Below are 17,785 nucleotides of genomic sequence, written 5' to 3' on the forward strand. Positions count from 1 at the left end.
AGCAGTTTCTCAGAAAGCTTCTTTCCAGATTTCATCTGAGGATATTTCCTTTTCACCGTAGCCCTCTATGGGCTTCCAAATATCACTTTGCAATTTCCACGAGAACTGTCTTTGCGAAAGGCTTCTTCAATGGAAAGCTGTAACTCTGTGAGATGATTTCACAGAACACAAAGAAGTTTCTCAGAAAGCTTCTTTCTCTTTGTTATCGGAGGATATTTTCTTTGGCCCTGTAGTCTTCAAAGGGATCCGAAATGTCTGTTCTCAGATTCCACAGAAATGAGGCTAGCCAAGATATCCACGAAATACAGATGTAACTCTGTGAGTGGAAGTCACACATCACAGAGCAGTTTCTCAGAAAGCTTCTTTCCAGTTTTTCATTGAGGATATTCTCTTTTCCACCATAGCCCTCTATGGGCTTCCAAATATCACTTGGCGAATTCCACAAGAACAGGCTTAGCGAGCGGCTTCTTGAGGGAAAAGCTGTAACTCTGTGAGATGAATTAATAGAACACTAAGCAGTTTCTCAGAAAGCTTCTTTCCAGATTTCATCTGAGGATATTTCCTTTTTCACCTTAGCCCTCTATGGGCTTCCAAATATCACTTTGCAAATTCCACAAGATCTGTCTTAGCGAAAGGCTTCTTGAGGGGAAAGCTGTAACTCTGTGAGATGATTTCATAGAACACAAAGAAGTTTCTCAGAAAGCTTCTTTCTCTTTGTTATCGGAGGATATTTCTTTTGGCCCTATAGTCTTCAAAGGGATCCGAAATATCTGTTCTCAGTTTCCACAGCAATAAGGCTATCAAAGAGATCCACGAAATACAGATGTAACTCTGTGAGTGGAAGTCACACATCACAAAGCAGTTTCTCAGAAATCTTCTTTCCAGATTTCATCTGAGGATATTTCCTTTTTCACCGTAGCCCTCAATGGGCTTCCAAATATCACTTTGCGGATTCCACAAGAACAGGCTTAGCAAGCGGCTTCTTGAGGGGAAAGCTGTAACACTGTGAGATGAATTCATAGAACACTAAGCAGTTTCTCAGAAAGCTTCTTTCCAGATTTCATCTGAGGATATTTTCTTTTTCACCATAGCCCTCAAGAGTTCCACATATCACTTTGCGTATTACACAAGAAAAGGCTTAGCGAGCGGCTTCTTGAGGGAAAAGCTGTAACTCTCTGAGATGAATTAACAGAACACTAAGCAGTTTCTCAGAAAGCTTCTTTTTCGTTGTTAGTTATCGGAGGATATTTCCTTTCGCCCTGTAGTCTTCCAAGGGGTCCGAAATATCAGTCCTCAGATTCCACAGAAATAAGGCTAGCAAACCGATCCACGAAATACAGATTTAACTCTGTGAGAGAAAGTCGCACATCACAAAGCAGTTTCTCAGAAAGCTTCTTTCCATCTTTTCTCTGAGGATATTTTCTTTTTCCCCATAGCCCTCTACGGGCTTCCAAATATGACTTTGCAAATTCCATAAGAACAGGTTTAGCGAACGGCTTCTTTAGGTGAAAGCTGTAACCCTGTGAGATGAAATAACAGAACACTGAGCAGTTTCTCATAAAGCTTCTTTCCAGATTTCATCTGAGGATATTTCCTTTTTCACCGTAGCGCTCTATGGGCATCGAAATATCACTATGCAAATTCCACAAGAACAGGCTTAGCAAAAGGCTTCTTGAGGGGAAAGCTGTAACTCTGTGAGATGATTTCACAGAACACAAAGCAGTTTCTCAGATAGCTTCTTTCTCTTTGTTAGTAAACGGAGGATATTTCCTTTGGCCCTATAGTCTTCCAAGGGATCCGAAATATCAGTCCTCAAATTCAACAAAAATAAGGCTAGCAAACAGATACACGAAATACAAATGTATCTCCGTGAGAGGTATTCACACATCACAAAACAGTTTCTCGGAAAGCTTCTTTCAGCGTTTCTCTGAGGATATTTTCTTTTTCACCATAGCCCACAATTGGCTTTCAAATATCACTTTGCAAATTCCACAAGAACAGGCTTAGCGAAAGGCTTCTTGAGGGGAAAGCTGTAACTCTGTGAGATGATTTCACAGAACACAAAGAAGGTTCTCAGAAAACTTCTTTCTATTTGTTATTTATCGGAGGATATTTCCTTTGGCCCTGTAGTCTTCCAAGGGATCCGAAATATCAGTCCTCAGATTCCACAGAAATAAGGCTAGCAAACCGAGCCACGAAATACAGATGTAACTCTGTGAGTGGAAGTGACACATCACAAAGCAGTTTCTCAGAAAGCTTCTTTCCAGTTTTTCTCTGATGATATTTTCTTTTTCACCATAGCCCTCTAAGGGCTTCCAAATATCACTTTGCAAATTCCACAAGAACAGGCTTAGCGAACGCCTTCTTGAGGGGAAAGCTGTAACTCTGTGAGATGAATTAACCGAACACTGAGCAGTTTCTCAGAAAGCTTCTTTCCAGATTTCATCTGAGGATATTTCCTTTTTCACATTAGACCTCTATGGGCATCGAAATATCACTTTGCCAATTCCACAAGAAGAGGCTTAGCAATAGGCTTCTTGAGGGGAAAGCTGTAACTCTGTGAGATGATTTCACAGAACACAAAGAAGTTTCTCAGAAAGCTTCTTTCTCTTTGTTAGTTAGAGGAGGATATTTCCTTTGGCCCTATAGTCTTCCATGGGATCCGAAATATCAGTCCTCAGATTCCACAGAAATAAGGCTAGCAAACAGATCCACGAAATACAGATGTAACTCTGTGGGTGGAAGTCAAACATCACAGAGCAGTTTCTCAGAAAGCTTCTTTCCAGTTTTTCTCTGAGGATATTTTCTTTTTCACCGTAGCCCTCTACGGGCTTCCAAATATCACTTTGGAAATTCCATGGGAACAGGCTTAGCGAACGGCTTCTTGAGGGGAAAGCTGTAACTCTGTGAGACGAATTAACAGAACACTACGCAGTTTCTCAGAAAGCTTCTTTCCAGATTTCATCAGAGTATATATCCTTTTACACCCTAGCCCTCTATGGGCATCGAAATATCACTTTGCAAATTCCACAAGAACAGGCTTAGCGAAAGGCTTTTTGAGGGGAAAGCTGTAACTCTGTGAGATGATTTCACAGAACACAAAGACGTTTCTTAGAAAGCTTCTTTCTCTTTGTTATCGGAGGATATTTCCTTTGGCCCTATAGTCTTCCAAGGGATCCGAAATATCAGTTCTCAGATTCCATGTAAATAAGGCTAGCAAACACATCCACGAAATACAGATCTATCTCTGTTAGTCGGAGTCACACATCACAAAGCAGTTTCTCAGAAAGCTTCTTTCCAGTTTTTCTCTGAATATACTTTCTTTTTCACCGTAGCCCTCTGTGGGCTTCCAAATATCACTTTGCAAATTCCACAAGAACAGGCTTATCGAACGGCTTCTTGAGGGGAAAGCTGCAACTCTGTGACATGAATTAACAGAACACTAAGCAGTTTCTCAGAGAGTTTCCTTCCAGATTTCATCTGAGGATATTTCCTTTTTCACCGTAGCCCTCTATGGGCATCATAATATCACTTTGCAAATTCCACAAGAACAGTCTTAGCTAAAGGCTTTTTGAGGGGAAAACTGTAACTCTGTGAGATGATTTCACAGAACACAAAGAAGTTTCTCAGAAAGCTTCTTTCTCTTTGTTATCGGAGGATATTTCCTTTGGCCCTATAATCTTCAAAGGGATCCGAAATATCAGTCCTCAGATTCCACAGAAAAAAGGCTAGCAAACAGATTCACGAAATACAGATGTAACTCTGTGATTGGAAGTCACACATCACAAAGCAGTTTCTCAGAAAGCTTCTTCCCAGTTTTTCTCTGACGATATTTTCTTTTTCACCATAGCCCTCTATGGGCTTCCAAATATCACTTTGCACATTCCACAAGAAAAGGCTTAGCGAACGGCTTCTTGAGGGGAACGCTGTAACTCTGTGAGATGAATTAACAGAACACTAAGCAATTTCTCAGAAAGCTTCTTTCCAGATTTCATCTGAGGAAATTTCCTTTTTCACCGAAGCCCTCTATGGGCATCGAAATATCACTTTGCAATTTCCCACAAGAACAGGATAAGCGAAAGGCTTCTTCAGGGGAAAGCTGTAGCTCTGTGAGATGATTTCACAGAACATAAAGAAGATTCTCAGAAAGCTTCTTTCTCTTTCGTATCGGAGGATATTTCCTTTGGCCCTATAGTCTTCCAAGGGATCCGAAATATATGTCCTCAGATTCCACACAAATAAGGCTAGCAAACAGATCCACGAAATACAGATGAAACTCTGTGAGTAGAAGTCACACATCACAAAGCAGTTTCTCAGAAAGCTTCTTTCCAGTTTTTCTCTGACGATATTTTCTTTTTCACCATAGCCCCCTAAGGGCTTCCAAATATCACTTTGCAAATTCCACAAGAACAGGCTTACCGAACGGCTTCCTGACGGGAAAGCTGTAACTCTGTGAGATGAATTAACAGAACACTAAGCAGTTTCTCAGAAAGCTTCTTTCCAGTTTTCATCTGAGGATATTTCCTTTTTCACCATAGCCCTCCATGGGCTTCCCTATATCACTTTGCAAATTCCTCAGAACAGGCTTACCGAACGGCTTCTTGACGGGAAAGCTGTAACTCTGTTTGATGAATTAACAGAACACTAAGAATTTTTTCGGAAAGATTCTTTCCTGTTTTCATCTGAGGATATTTCCTTTTTCACAATAGCCCTCCATGGCCTTCTAAATATCACTTTGCAAATTCCACGAGAACAGTCTTAGCGAAAGGCTTCTTGAGGGGAAAGCTGTAACTCTGTGAGATGATTTCACAGAACACAAAGAGATTTCTCAGAAAGCTTCTTTCTCTTTGTTATCGGAGGATATTTTCTTTGGCCCTGTAGTCTTCAATGGGATCCGAAATATCAGTTCTCAGAATCCACAGAAATAAGGCTAGCAGACAGATCCACGAAATACAGCTGTAACTCTGTGTGTGGAAGTCACACATCACAAAGCAGTTTCTCAGAAAACTTCTTTCCAGTTTTTCTCTGAGGATATTTTCTCTTTCACCATAGCCCTCTAGGGGCTTCCAAATATCACTTTGCAAATTCCACAAGAGCAGGCTTAGCGAACGGCTTCTTGAGGGGAAAGCTGTAACTCTGTGAGATGAATTAACAGAACACTAAGCAGTTTCTCAGAAAGCTTCTTTCCAGATTTCATCTGAGGATATTTTTTTTCACCGTAGCCCTCAATGGGCATGGAAATATCACTTTGCAAATTCCACAAGAACAGGCTTAGCGAAAGTCTTCTTGAGGGGAAAGCTGTAACTCTGTGAGATGATTTCACAGAACACAAAGAAGTTTCTCAGAAAGCTTCTTTCTCTTTGTTATTGGAGGATATTTCCTTTGGCCTTTTAGTCATCAAAGGGATCCGAATTATCTGTTCTCAGGTTCCACAGAAATAAGGCTAGCAAACAACTGCACGAAATACAGCTTTAACACTGAGAGTGGAAGTCACACATCACAAAGCAGTTTCTCACAAAGCTTCTTTCCTGTTTTTTTTTTTTGAGGATATTTTCTTTTTCACCATAGCCCCCTAAGGGCTTCCAAATATCACTTTGCAAATTCCACAAGAACAGGCTTACCGAACGGCTTCTTGACGGGAAAGCTGTAACTCTGTGAGATGAATTAACAGAACACTAAGCAGTTTCTCAGAAAGCTTCTTTCCAGTGTTCATCTGAGGATATTTCCTTTTTCACCATAGCCCTCCATTGGCTTCCAAATATCACTTTGCAAATTCCACAAGAACAGGCTTACCGAACGGCTTCTTGACGGGAAAGCTGTAACTCTGTTAGATGAATTAACAGAACCCTAAGAATTTTTTCGGAAAGATTCTTTCCTGTTTTCATCTGAGGATATTTCCTTTTTCACAATAGCCCTCCAAGGCCTTCTAAATATCACTTTGCAAATTCCACGAGAACAGTCTTAGCGAAAGGCTTCTTGAGGGGAAAGCTGTAACTCTGTGAGGTGATTTCACAGAACACAAAGAAGTTTCTCAGAAAGTTTCTTTTCCCCCTTTTATTTGAGGAAATTCCTTTGTCCCTATAGTCTTCAAAGGATTCCGAAATATCAGTTGTCAGATTCCACAGAAATAAGGCTAGCAAAAATCTCCATGGAATACAGCTGTAACTTTGAGTGGGAGTCACACATCACAAAGCAGTGTCTCAGAAAGTTTATTTCCACTTTTTATCTGAGTATATTTTCTTTTCACCGTAGACCTCTATGGGCTTCAAAATATCACTTTGCAAATTCTACAAGAACAGTCGTATTGAAAAGCTTCTGGAAGGAAAAGCTGTAACTGTGTGAGACGAATTCACAGAACACAAAGTAGTTTTTCAGAAGGATTCTTTTCGGTTTTTATCTGAGAATATTTTTACTTTCACCATAGCCCTCCGTGGGCTTCCAAATATCTCTTTGAAAATTCCACAAGAACAGTCTTAGCGAAAGGCTTCTTGAGGGACAAGCTGTAACACTCTGAGATCAACTCACAGATCATAAAGAAGTTTCTCAGAAATCTTCTTTCTCTTTTTTATCGCAGGATATTTCCTTTGGCCTTATAGTCTTCAAAGGGATCCGAAATATCAGTTCTTAGATACCACAGAAATAATGCTAGCAAAAAGCTCTATGAAATAGAGCTGTGCCTCTGACAGATGAATTGACAGAACTCAAAGCAGTTTCTCAGAAATCTTCTTTAAAGTTTTTATCTGAGGATGTTTTCTTTTTCACCATAGCCCTCTACGGGCTTCCAAATATCACTTTGATTACTCCTCAAGAAGAGTCTTAGCGAAGGGCTTCTCGAGCTTAAAGCTGTAACTCGGTGAGATGAATTCACAGAACACAAAGCAGTTTCTCAGAAGCTTCCTCCCAGTTTTTATCTGACGATATTTTCTTTTTCACCATAGCCCTCCTAAGAGTTCCAAATATCACTTTAAAATTCTACAAAAACAGTTTAAGCAAAAGGCTTCTTGAGGGGAAAGCTGTAACTCTGTGAGATGAACTCACAGGTCACAAAGAAGTTTCTCTGAAAGCTTCTTTGACATTTTCATTAGAGGATATTTCCTTTGGCCCTATAGCCTTCCAAGGGATCAGAAATATTAGTTCTCAGATTCCCCAGTAATAATGCAAGGAAAAAACTCCATGAAATACAGTTGTAACTCTGTGAGTGAAAGTCTCACATCACAAAGCAGTTTCTCCGAAAGCTTCTTTCCATTTTTTATCTGAGAATATTTTCTTTTTCACCATTGCCCTCTATGGGCTTCCAAACATCAATTTGCAAAATCCATAAGAACAGTCTTAGCGAATGGCTTCTTGATGGGAAAGCTGTAAATCTGTGAGATGAATTCACAGAACACAAAGCTGTTTCTCAGAAAGCTTCTGTCCAGTTTTTATCTGGGGATATTTTCTTTTTCATCATAGCCCTCTACGTGTTTCCAAATATCACTTTGCAAATTCTACAAGAACAGACTTAGCCAAAGGTTTCTTGATGGAAAAGCTGTAACTCTGTGAGATGAACTCACAGATCACAAAGAAGTTTCTCAGAAAGCTTCTTTCTCATTTTTATCGTAGGACATTTTCTTTGGCCCTATAGATACAAAGGGATCCGAAACACCATTTTTCAGATTCCAGAGAAATAAGGCCAGCAAAAAGCTCCATGAAATACAGCACTGACTCATTGAGTGGAAGTCACACATCACAAAGCTGTTTCTCAGAAATCTTCTTTCCAGTTTTTATCTGAGGATATTTTCTTTTGCACCATAGCGCACTATGGGCTTCCAAATATCACTTTGCAAATTCCACAGGAACAGTCTTAGCGAACGGCTTCTTGAGGGGAAAGCTCTAACTCTGTGAGATGAATTCACAGAACACAAAGCAGTTTCTCAGAAATCTTCCTTCCTGTTTTTATCTCAGGATATTTTCTTTTTCACCACAGCCCTCCTAGGGCTTCCAAATATCACTTTGCAAATTCCACAAGAACAGTCTTAGCGAAAGCCTTCTTGAGGGGAAAGCTGTAACACTTTGAGATGAACTCACAGATCAAAAAGAAGTTTCTCAGATATATTCTTTCTCATTTTTATCAAAGGATATTTCCTTTGGCCCAATAGTCTTCAAAGGGATCCGAAATATCAGTTTTCAGATTTCACAGAAATAAGGCTAGCAAAAAGATCCACAAAATACAGCTCTAACACAGTGAGTGGAAGTCACACATCACAAAGCAGTTTCTCAGAAAGCTTCCTTTCAGTTTTTATCTGAGGATATTTTCTTTTTCACCATAGCCCTCTACGGGCTTCCAAGTATCACTTTGCAATTTCCACAAGAACAGTCTTAGCCAAAGGCTTCTTGAAGGAAAAGCTGTAACTCTGTGAGATGAATTCCAGGAACACAAAGCCGTTTCTTAGAAAGCTTCTTTCCAGTGTTTATCTGACGATATTTTCTTTTTCACCATAGCCCTCTATGTGCTTCCAAATATCACTTTGCTAATTCCACAAGAACAGTCTTAGTGAACGGCTTCTTGAGGGGAAAGCTGTAACTCTGTGAGATATTTTAACGGAACACAATGCAGTTTCTCAGAAAGTTTCTTTTCACTTTCTATATGAGGATATTTTCCTTTTCACCATGACCGTCCACGGGATTCCATATATCACTTTGCAAGTTCCACAAGAACAGTCTTAGCGAAAGCCTTCTTGAGACGAAAGATGTAACTCCATGAGATGAATTCACAGATCACAAAGAAGTTTCTCCGAAAGCTTCTTCCTCATTTTTATGGGAGGATATTTCTTTTGGCCATATAGTCTTCAAAGGGATCCGAAGTATCAGTTCTCCGAATCCACAGAAATAAGGCAAGCAAACAGGTCCACGAAATACAGCTGTAACTCAGTGAGTGGAAGACACACATCACAAAGGAGTTTGTCGGAAAGGTTCTTTCCAGTTTTTCTCTGAGGATATTTACTTTTTCACAATAGACCTCTAAGTGCTTTCAAATATCACTTTGCAAATTCCACAAGAACAATTCTTAGAGAAAGGCTTCTTGAGAGGTAAGTTGTAACTCTGTGAGATGAATTCACAGAACACAAAACAGTTTCTCAGAAAGCTTCTTTCCAGGTTTTATCTGAGGATGCTTTCTTTTTTCCATAGCTCTCTATGGGCCTCCAAATTTCACTTTGCAAATTCCACAAAAACAGGCTTAGCGAACGGCTCTTGAGGGGAAAGCTGTAACTCTGTGAGATGATTTAATAGAACACAAAGCAGATTCTCATAAAGCTTCTTTCCAGTTTTTATCTGAGGATATTTTCTTTTTCACCAAAACCGTCATTTGGCTTCCATATATCACATTGCAAATTCCACAAAAACAGTCTCAGCAAAAGGCTTCTTGAGGGGAAAGCTGTAAGTGTGAGATGAATTCACAGATCACAAAGGCGTTTCTCAGAAAGCTTCTTTCTCATATTTATCCTGGGATATTTCCTTTTGCCCTATATTCTTCATAGGGATCCGAGATATCAGTTCTCGAATTCCACAGAAATAAGGCTAGCAAACAGCTCCAAGAAATACAGCTGTAACTCAGTGACTGGAATTCACACATCACAAAGCAGTTTCTCAGAAAGGTTTTTTCCAGTTTTTATCTGAGGATATTTTCTTTTTCACCATAGTCTTCTATGGGCTTCCAAACATCAATTTGCAAATTCCATAAGAACAGTCTTAGCGAACGGCTTCTTGAAGGGGAAGCTGTAACTCTGTGAGATGAATTCACAGAACACAAAGCAGTTTCTCAGAAAGCTCCTTTCCAGTGTTTATCTGAGGATATCTTCTTTTTCACCATAGCCCTCTAAGGGCTTCCGAATATCACTTTGCAAATTCCACTAGAACAGTCTTAACTAACGGCTTCTTGAGAGCAAAGCTGTAACTCTGTGAGATGATTTAACAGAACACAAAGCAGTTTCTCAGAAAGCTTCTTTTCAGTTTTTATCTAAGGGTATTTGCTTTTGCACCGTAACCCTGCATGGGCTTGCAAATATCACTTTGCAAATTCCAAAAGAACAATCTTAGCGAACGGCTTCTTGAGGTGAAAGCTGTAACTCCGTTAGATGTATTAACAGATCACAAAGCATTTTCTCAGAAAGCTTCCTGCCAGTTTTTTCTGAGGATAGTTTCTTTTTCACCTTAGGCCTCTATGGGCTTCCTAATATCACTTGACAAATTCCACAAGAACAGCCTTAGTGAACGGCTTCTTGAGGGGAAAGCTGTAACTCTGGGAGATGAATTCACAGGGTATGAAGCTGGTTCTCAGAAAGCTTCTTTCCAGTTTTAATCTGAGGATATTTCCCTTTTCACCATAGCCCTCCATGGGCTTCCAAATATCACTTTGCAAATTCCACAATAACAGTCTTACCGAAAGGCTTCTTGAGGGGAAACCTGTAACTCTGTGAGATGAATTCACAGATCACAAAGCAGTTTCTCAGAAAGCTTCTTTCTCATTTTTATCGTAGGATATTTTATTTGGCCCTATCGTCTTCAAAGGGATCCAAAATATCAGTTTTCAGATTGCACAGAAATAAGGCTAGCAAACAGCTTCATGAAATACAGCTGTAACTCTGTGAGTGGAAGTCACACATCACAAAGCAGTTTCTCAGAAAGCTTCTTTCCAGTTTTTATCTGAGGATAATGTCTTTTTCACCGTAGCCTTCTACGGGCTTCCAAATATCACTTTGCAAATTCCACATGAAGAGTCTTAGCGAATGGCTTCTTGAGGGGAAAGCTGTAACTTCGTGAGATGAATTAACAGAACACAAAGCAGTTTCTCAGAAAGCTTCTTTCCAGTTTTTTTCTGAGGATACTTTCTTTTTCAGCGTAACCCTCCATTGGCTTTCAAATATAACTTTGCAAATTCCACAAGAACAATCTTAGCAAAAGGCTTCTTGAGGGGAAAGCTGTAACTCTGTGAGATGAATTCACAGATTACAAAGAAGTTTCTCAGAAAGCTTCTTTCTCATTTTTATCGGAGGATATTTACTTTGGCCCTATTGTCTTTAAAGGGATCCGAAATATCAGTTCTCTTATTCCACAGAAATAAGGCTAACAAACAGCTGCAAGAAATACAGCTGGTACTCAATGAGTGGAAGTCACACATCACAAAGCTGTTTCTCAGAAAGCTTCTTTCCTGTTTTTATCTGAGGATATTTTCTTTTTCAGCATAGCCCTCTATAGGCTTCCAAATATCACTTTGCAAATTCCACAAGAACAGTCTTAGCGAAAGGCTTCTTGAGGGGAAAGCTGTGTCTCTTTGAGATGAATTTACAGATCACAAAGAAGTTTCTCAGAAAGCTTCTTTCTCATTTCTATCGGAGGATATTTCCTTTGGCCCTATCTTCTTCAAAGTGATCTGACATATGAGGTCTCAGATTCCACAGAAATAAGGCTTGCAAACAGCTCCATGAAATACAGCTATAACTCAGTGAGTGGATGTCACATATCACAATTCAGTTTCTCAGAAAGCTTTCTTCTAGTTTTTATCTGAGGATGTTTTCTTTTTCACCTTAGCCCTCTATGGGCTTTCCAATATGACTTTGCAAATTCCACAAGAACAGTCTTAAAGAACGGCTTCTTGAGGGGAAAGCTGTTACTCTCTGAGATGAATTAAGAGAACACAAAGCTGGTTCTCAGAAAGCTTCTTTCCATTTTTTTCTGAGGATTTTTTCTTTTTCACCATTGCCCTCCATGGGCTTCCAAATATCACTTTGCAAATTCCACAATAACAGTCTCAGAAAAGGCTACTTGATGTGAAAGCTGTTACTCTGTGAGATGAATTCACAGATGGAAAGGAGTTTCTCAGAAAGCGTCTTTCCAGTTTTCATCTGAGGATATTCCGTTTTCACCACAGGCCTCATTGCACTCCGAAATATCACGTTGCAGTTTCCACGAAAATAGTTTTAAGAAACTGCTCCATGAAGACTAATGTGTAAATCTCTGAGATGAATTCACACATCACAAGGAAGTTTCTCAGAAAGCTTCTTTCTCGTTTTTAATTGAGAATATTTCCTTTCTCAGCATAGGCCTCAATGCGATCCAATATATTCCTTCTCACATTCCCCAAAGACATTGGTAATAGGCTGCTCTATGATGTGAAAGTACAACTCTCTAAAATGAACTCGCACATTCTAAAGCGGTTTGTCAGAAAGCTTCCTTCTAGTTTTCCTATAAGGATATTTCCTGTTTCACCATAGGCCTCAATGCGCTCCCAAATATCACTATGCAGATTCCTCGAAACCTGTGTTAGCAAACTGCTTCACGAAGAGAAAGTTGTCACTCTGTGAGATGAATTCACATATCACAAAGCAGTTTCTCAGAAAGCTTTTTTTCTGGTTTTTATTTGAGGATGTTTCCGTTTTCACCACAGGCCTCATTGCACTCCTAAATACCACGTTGCAATTTCCACGAAAACAGTATTAGCAAACTGCTCCTTGAAGACTAATGTGTAAATCTCTGATATGAATTCACACATCACAAGGAAGCTTCTCAGAAAGCTTCTTTCACGTTTATAATTGAGAATATTTCCTTTCTCAGTATAGGCCTCAATGAGATCCAATATATCCCTTCTCACATTCCCCAAAGACAGTGGTAATAGACTGCTCCATGATGTGAAAGTATAACTCTCTAAAACGAATTCACACATCATAAAGCGGTATCTCAGAAAGCTTCCTTCTAGTTTTCATCTAATGATATTTCCTGTTTCACCGTAGGCCTGAATGCGCTCCCAAATATCAATATGCAGATTCCACGAAACCAGTTTTAGCAAACTGCTCCATGAATAGAAAAGTGTCACTCTGTGAGATGAATTCACACATCACAAAGCAGTTTCTCAGAAAGCTTCTTTCTGGTTTTTATCTGAGGATATTTCTTCTGTCTGAGGAGGCTTCATAGCGATCCACAATATCACTTCTGAGATTCCACAAGAACAGGGCTAGCAAACGGTTCCACGAAATGCATGTGTAACTCTGTGAGTTGAATTCACACATCACAAGGCAGTTTCTCCGAAAGCTTTATTCTGCTTTTTATCCGAGGATATTTCCTTTGGCCGTATAGTCTTCAAAACGATTCTAAATATCCGTTCTGAGATTCCACAAAATCGGGGCTAGCAAACGGCTCCACGAAATACAGGTGTAATTCAGTGAGTTGAATTCACAAATCATAAAGTTTCTCAGAAAGCTTGTTTCTTTTTTTAAGCTGAGGCTCTTTGTGGTCTCAAAGCGCCCCCGTGTGTCTCATTGCACATTCTGTGAAAACACTCTTAGCAAGCTTCTCACTGAAAACAATGATGTCACTCTGTTAGCTGAATACACCCACAACAAAGCAGATTCTGAGAAGGCCTCTCTGCAGTTTTTATCTGAGGATATTTCATTTTTCACCATGGGATTCAACGATATTCAAGATATCACTTCTGAGATTCCACAAAAACAGCGCTAGCAAACTCCTCCATCAAAGAGTGGTTTAACTCTGTTAAATGAATTCACACATCACAGAGTAGTTTCGCAGAAAGCTTCTTTCACCTTTTTTAGTTAAGGATATTTCCTTTGACCATATAGCCATCATAACAAATGCAAATATCCCTTCCCAGACTCTACAAAAAGAGTGGTAACAAAATACTCCATGAAAGGAAAGTGTATCTCTGTGAGATGAATTCACACATCAGATAGCAGTTTCTCAGAAACCTTCTTTCCAGTTTTCATCTGAGGATATTTCCCTTTTCACCAGAAGCCTCAATGCGCTCCGAAATATCACTTTGCAGTTTCCATGAAAACTGTGTTGGGAAACTCATTCAAGGAGAGAAACGTGTAACTCTGTGAGATGAATTCACATATCACAAAGCAGTTTCTCAGAAAGCTCCTTTCTCGTTTTTATCCTAGGATATTTCCTTTGTCACCATAAGCCTCATGGCACTAAGAAATATCCCATTGCAGATTTCAAGAAAACAGTGTTGACAAACTGATCAATGAAAAGAAAAGTGTAACTCTGTGAGGTGCATTCACACTTCACAATGTAGTTTCTCAGAATGCTTCTTTCCAGTTTTCATCTGAGGATATTTCCTTTTTCACCACAGACCTCAATGCGCTCCCAAATATCACTATGGAGATTCCACAAAAACTGTGTTAGGAAATTGCTTCATAGAGAGAAACGTGTAAACCTGTGAGATCAATTCTCAAATCACAAAGCAGTTTCTCAGAAAGCTTCTGTCTAGTTTTTATGGGAGGATATTTCCTTTGTCACCTTAAGTTTCATGGCGCTATGAAATATCCCATTGTAGATTTCAAGGAAAGAGTGTTAGCAAACTGATGAATGAAAAGAACATTGTAACTCTGTGAGTTGCATTCACACATCACAATGCAGTTTCTCAGAACGCTTCTTTAAACTTTTCATCTGAGGATATATCCTTTTTCACCATATCCCTCAATGTGCTCCCAAATATCACTTTTCAGATTCCACCAAGAGAGTGTTAGCAAACTGCTTCATGAAGAGAAAGGTGTAGGTTTTGGAGGTGAATTCACACATCACAAAGAATTTTCTCAGAAAGCTTCTTTCCAGTTTTCATCTGAGGATATTTCCGTTTTTACCACAGGCCTGAATGCACTCCAAAATATCACGTTGCAGATTCAAAGAAAACTGTGTTAGCAAACTGCTCCATGAAGACTATGATTTAACTCTCTGAGATGAATTCACACATCACAAAGAAGTTTGTCAGAAAGCTTCTTTCTGGTTTTTATCTGTGGATATTTCCTTTCTCAGCATAGGCCTCAATGCGATCCAATATATCCCTTCTCACATTCCCCAAAGACAGTGGTAATAGACTGCTCCATGATGTGAAAGTATAACTCTGTAAAATTAACTCACACATCATAAAGCAGTTTCTCAGAAAGCTTACTTCTAGTTTAGATCAAAGGGTATTTCCTGTTTCACCGTAGGCCTCAGTGCGCTCCCAAATATCACTCTGCAGATTCCACGAAAACAGTGTTAGCAAACTGCTTCATGAAGAGAAAGGTGTCACTCTGTGAGATGAATTCACACATCACAAAGCAGTTTCTCAGAAAGCTTCTTTCTCGTTTTTATCTGAGGATATTTCAGTTCTCAATGTAGTCTCGTATATCTCATTGCAGATTCTGTGAAAACATTGTTAACAAACATCTCAATGAAAGCAATAGTGTTCCTCTGTGAGGTGAATTCACACGCATGAAAGCAGTTTCTGAGAAGTGTTCTCTCCAGGTTTTGTGTGAAAATATTTCATTGTTCACCATGTAATTCAATGATATCCAAAATATAACTTCTGAGATTCCTCAAAAATAGTGGTCACAAACTCCTCCACGGAAGAGTGGTGTAACTTTGTGAGATGAATTCACGCATCATAAAATAGTTTCTCAGAAAACTTCTTTCTGGTTTTTATCTGAGGATATTTCCTGTGTCGGAGGAGTTTTCAAAATGTTCCAAAATATCACTTCTGAGATTCCACGAAAACAGTGCTAGCAAAACGGCTCCATGAAATACATGTGTAACTCTGTGAGATGAATTCACACATCACAAAGCAGTTTCTCAGAAAGTTTCATTCTGGTTTTATCTGAGGATATTTCCTTTGGCGGTATAGTCTTCAAAGCTATCCGCAATATCAGTTCTCAGATTCCACAAAACAGGGCTAACAAATGGCTCCATGAAATACAGGTGTAACTCTGTGAGTTGAATTCACACTTCTAAAAGCAATTTCTCGGAAAGCTTCTTTCTAGTTTTCATCTGAGGATATTTCGTTTTCACCACAGGCGTCAATGCACTCCCAAATATCACTTTGCAGAATACACGAAAAGAGTGGTAGCAAACTGCTTTATAAAGACTGAGATGTAACCCTGTAAGATGAATTAACCCATCACAAAGAAATTTTTCAGAAAATTTCTTTCACGTTTTTAATTGAAGATATTTCCTTTCTCAGCGTAGGCCTCAATGCGATCAAAATATCCCTTCTGAGATTCCCTAAAGACAGTGGTAACAGACTGCTCCATGAATCGAAAGTGTAACTCTGTGAGATGAATTCACACATCAGATAGCAGTTTCTCAGAAAGCTTCTTTCTAGTTTTCATCTGAGGTTATTTCCCTCTTCACCATAAGCCTCAATGAGCTCCCTAATGCCACTTTGCTGATTCCATGAAAGCAGTGTTAGTAAACTGCTTCATGGAGAGAAAAGTGCAACTCTGAGAGATAAATTCACATATCACAAAGCACTTTCTCAGAAACCTTCTTTCCAGGTTTTATCTGAGGATATTTCCTTCGCCTCCATAAGCTACATTGAGCTAAGAAATATCCCATTGCAGATTTCAAGAAAACAGTGTTGGAAAACTGATCAATGAAAAGAAAAGTGTAACTCTGTGACATGAATACACACATCACAAAGCAGTTTCTCAGAAAGCTTCTTTTACGTTTTTAATTGAGGATATTTCCTTTCTCAGCATAGACCTCCTTTCCATCCAAATTATCCCTTCTCAGATTCCCCAAAGACAGTGGTAATAGACTGTTCTGTGAAATGTAAGTGTAACTCTGTGAAATCAATTCACACATCAGAAAGCAGTTTCTCAGAAAGCTTCCTTCTAATTTTCATTTGACTATATTTCCTTTTTCACCAGAGTCCTCCATGCGCTCCCAAATATCACTTTGCAGATTCCATGAAAACAGTGTTAGGAAACTGTTTCATGGGGAGAAACGTGTAAATCTGTGAGATGAATTCACACATCACAAAGCAGTTTCTCAGAAAGCTTTTTTCTCGTTTTTATCTGAGGATATTTCCTTTGTCGCCATAGACTTTATGGCGATAAGAATTATCCCATTTCAGATTTTCTGTAAACAGTGTTAGTAAACTGATCAATGAAAACAAAAGTGTAACTCTGTGAGTTGCATTCACACATCACAATGCAGTTTCTCAGAAAGCTTTTTTCCAGTTTTCATCTGAGGATACTTCCTTTTACCCCATAGCCCTCAATGAACTGCCAAATATCACTTTTCAGATTCTATGAAAATGGTGTTAGCAAACTTTTTCATGAAGAGAAAGGTGTAACTGCATGAGATGAATTCACACATCACAAAGAAGTTTCTCAGAAAGCTTCTTTCTCATTTTTATCTGAGGATATTTCAATTCTGAATGCACTCTCGTATATCTCTTTGCAGATTCTGTGAAAACAGTGTTAGCAAACATCTCAATCAAAGCAATAGTGTAACTCTGTGAGGTGAATTCACACATCACAAAGCAGTTTCTGAGAAGGCTTCTCCACAGGTTTTATCTGAGGATATTTCATTGTTCACCATGGGATTCAATGATATCCAAAACATCACTTCTGAGATTCCTCAAAAATAGAGCTAGCAAACTCCTCCATGAAAGAGTGGTGTAACTTTGCGAGATGAATTCACGCATCATAAAGCAGTTTCTCAGAAAGCTTCTTTCTGGTTTTTATCTGAGGGTATTTCCTTTGTGCGAGGAACCTTCAGAGCCATCCAAAATATCACTTCTCAGATTCCACAAAAACAGTGCTAGCAAACGGCTCCATGAAATACATGTGTAACTCTGTGAGATGAATTCACACATCACAAAGCAGTTTCTCAGAAAGCTTCATTCTGGTTTGTATCTGAGGATATTTCCTTTGTCCATAGAGTCCTCAAAGCAGTCTGTAATATCAGTTCTCAGATTCCACAAAAACAGGGTTAGCAAACTGCACCATGAAATGTAGGTGTAACT

This window comes from Macaca fascicularis, chromosome 8, assembly GCF_037993035.2.
Source record: "Macaca fascicularis isolate 582-1 chromosome 8, T2T-MFA8v1.1".
In the NCBI taxonomy this organism is placed as follows: Eukaryota; Metazoa; Chordata; class Mammalia; order Primates; family Cercopithecidae; genus Macaca; species Macaca fascicularis.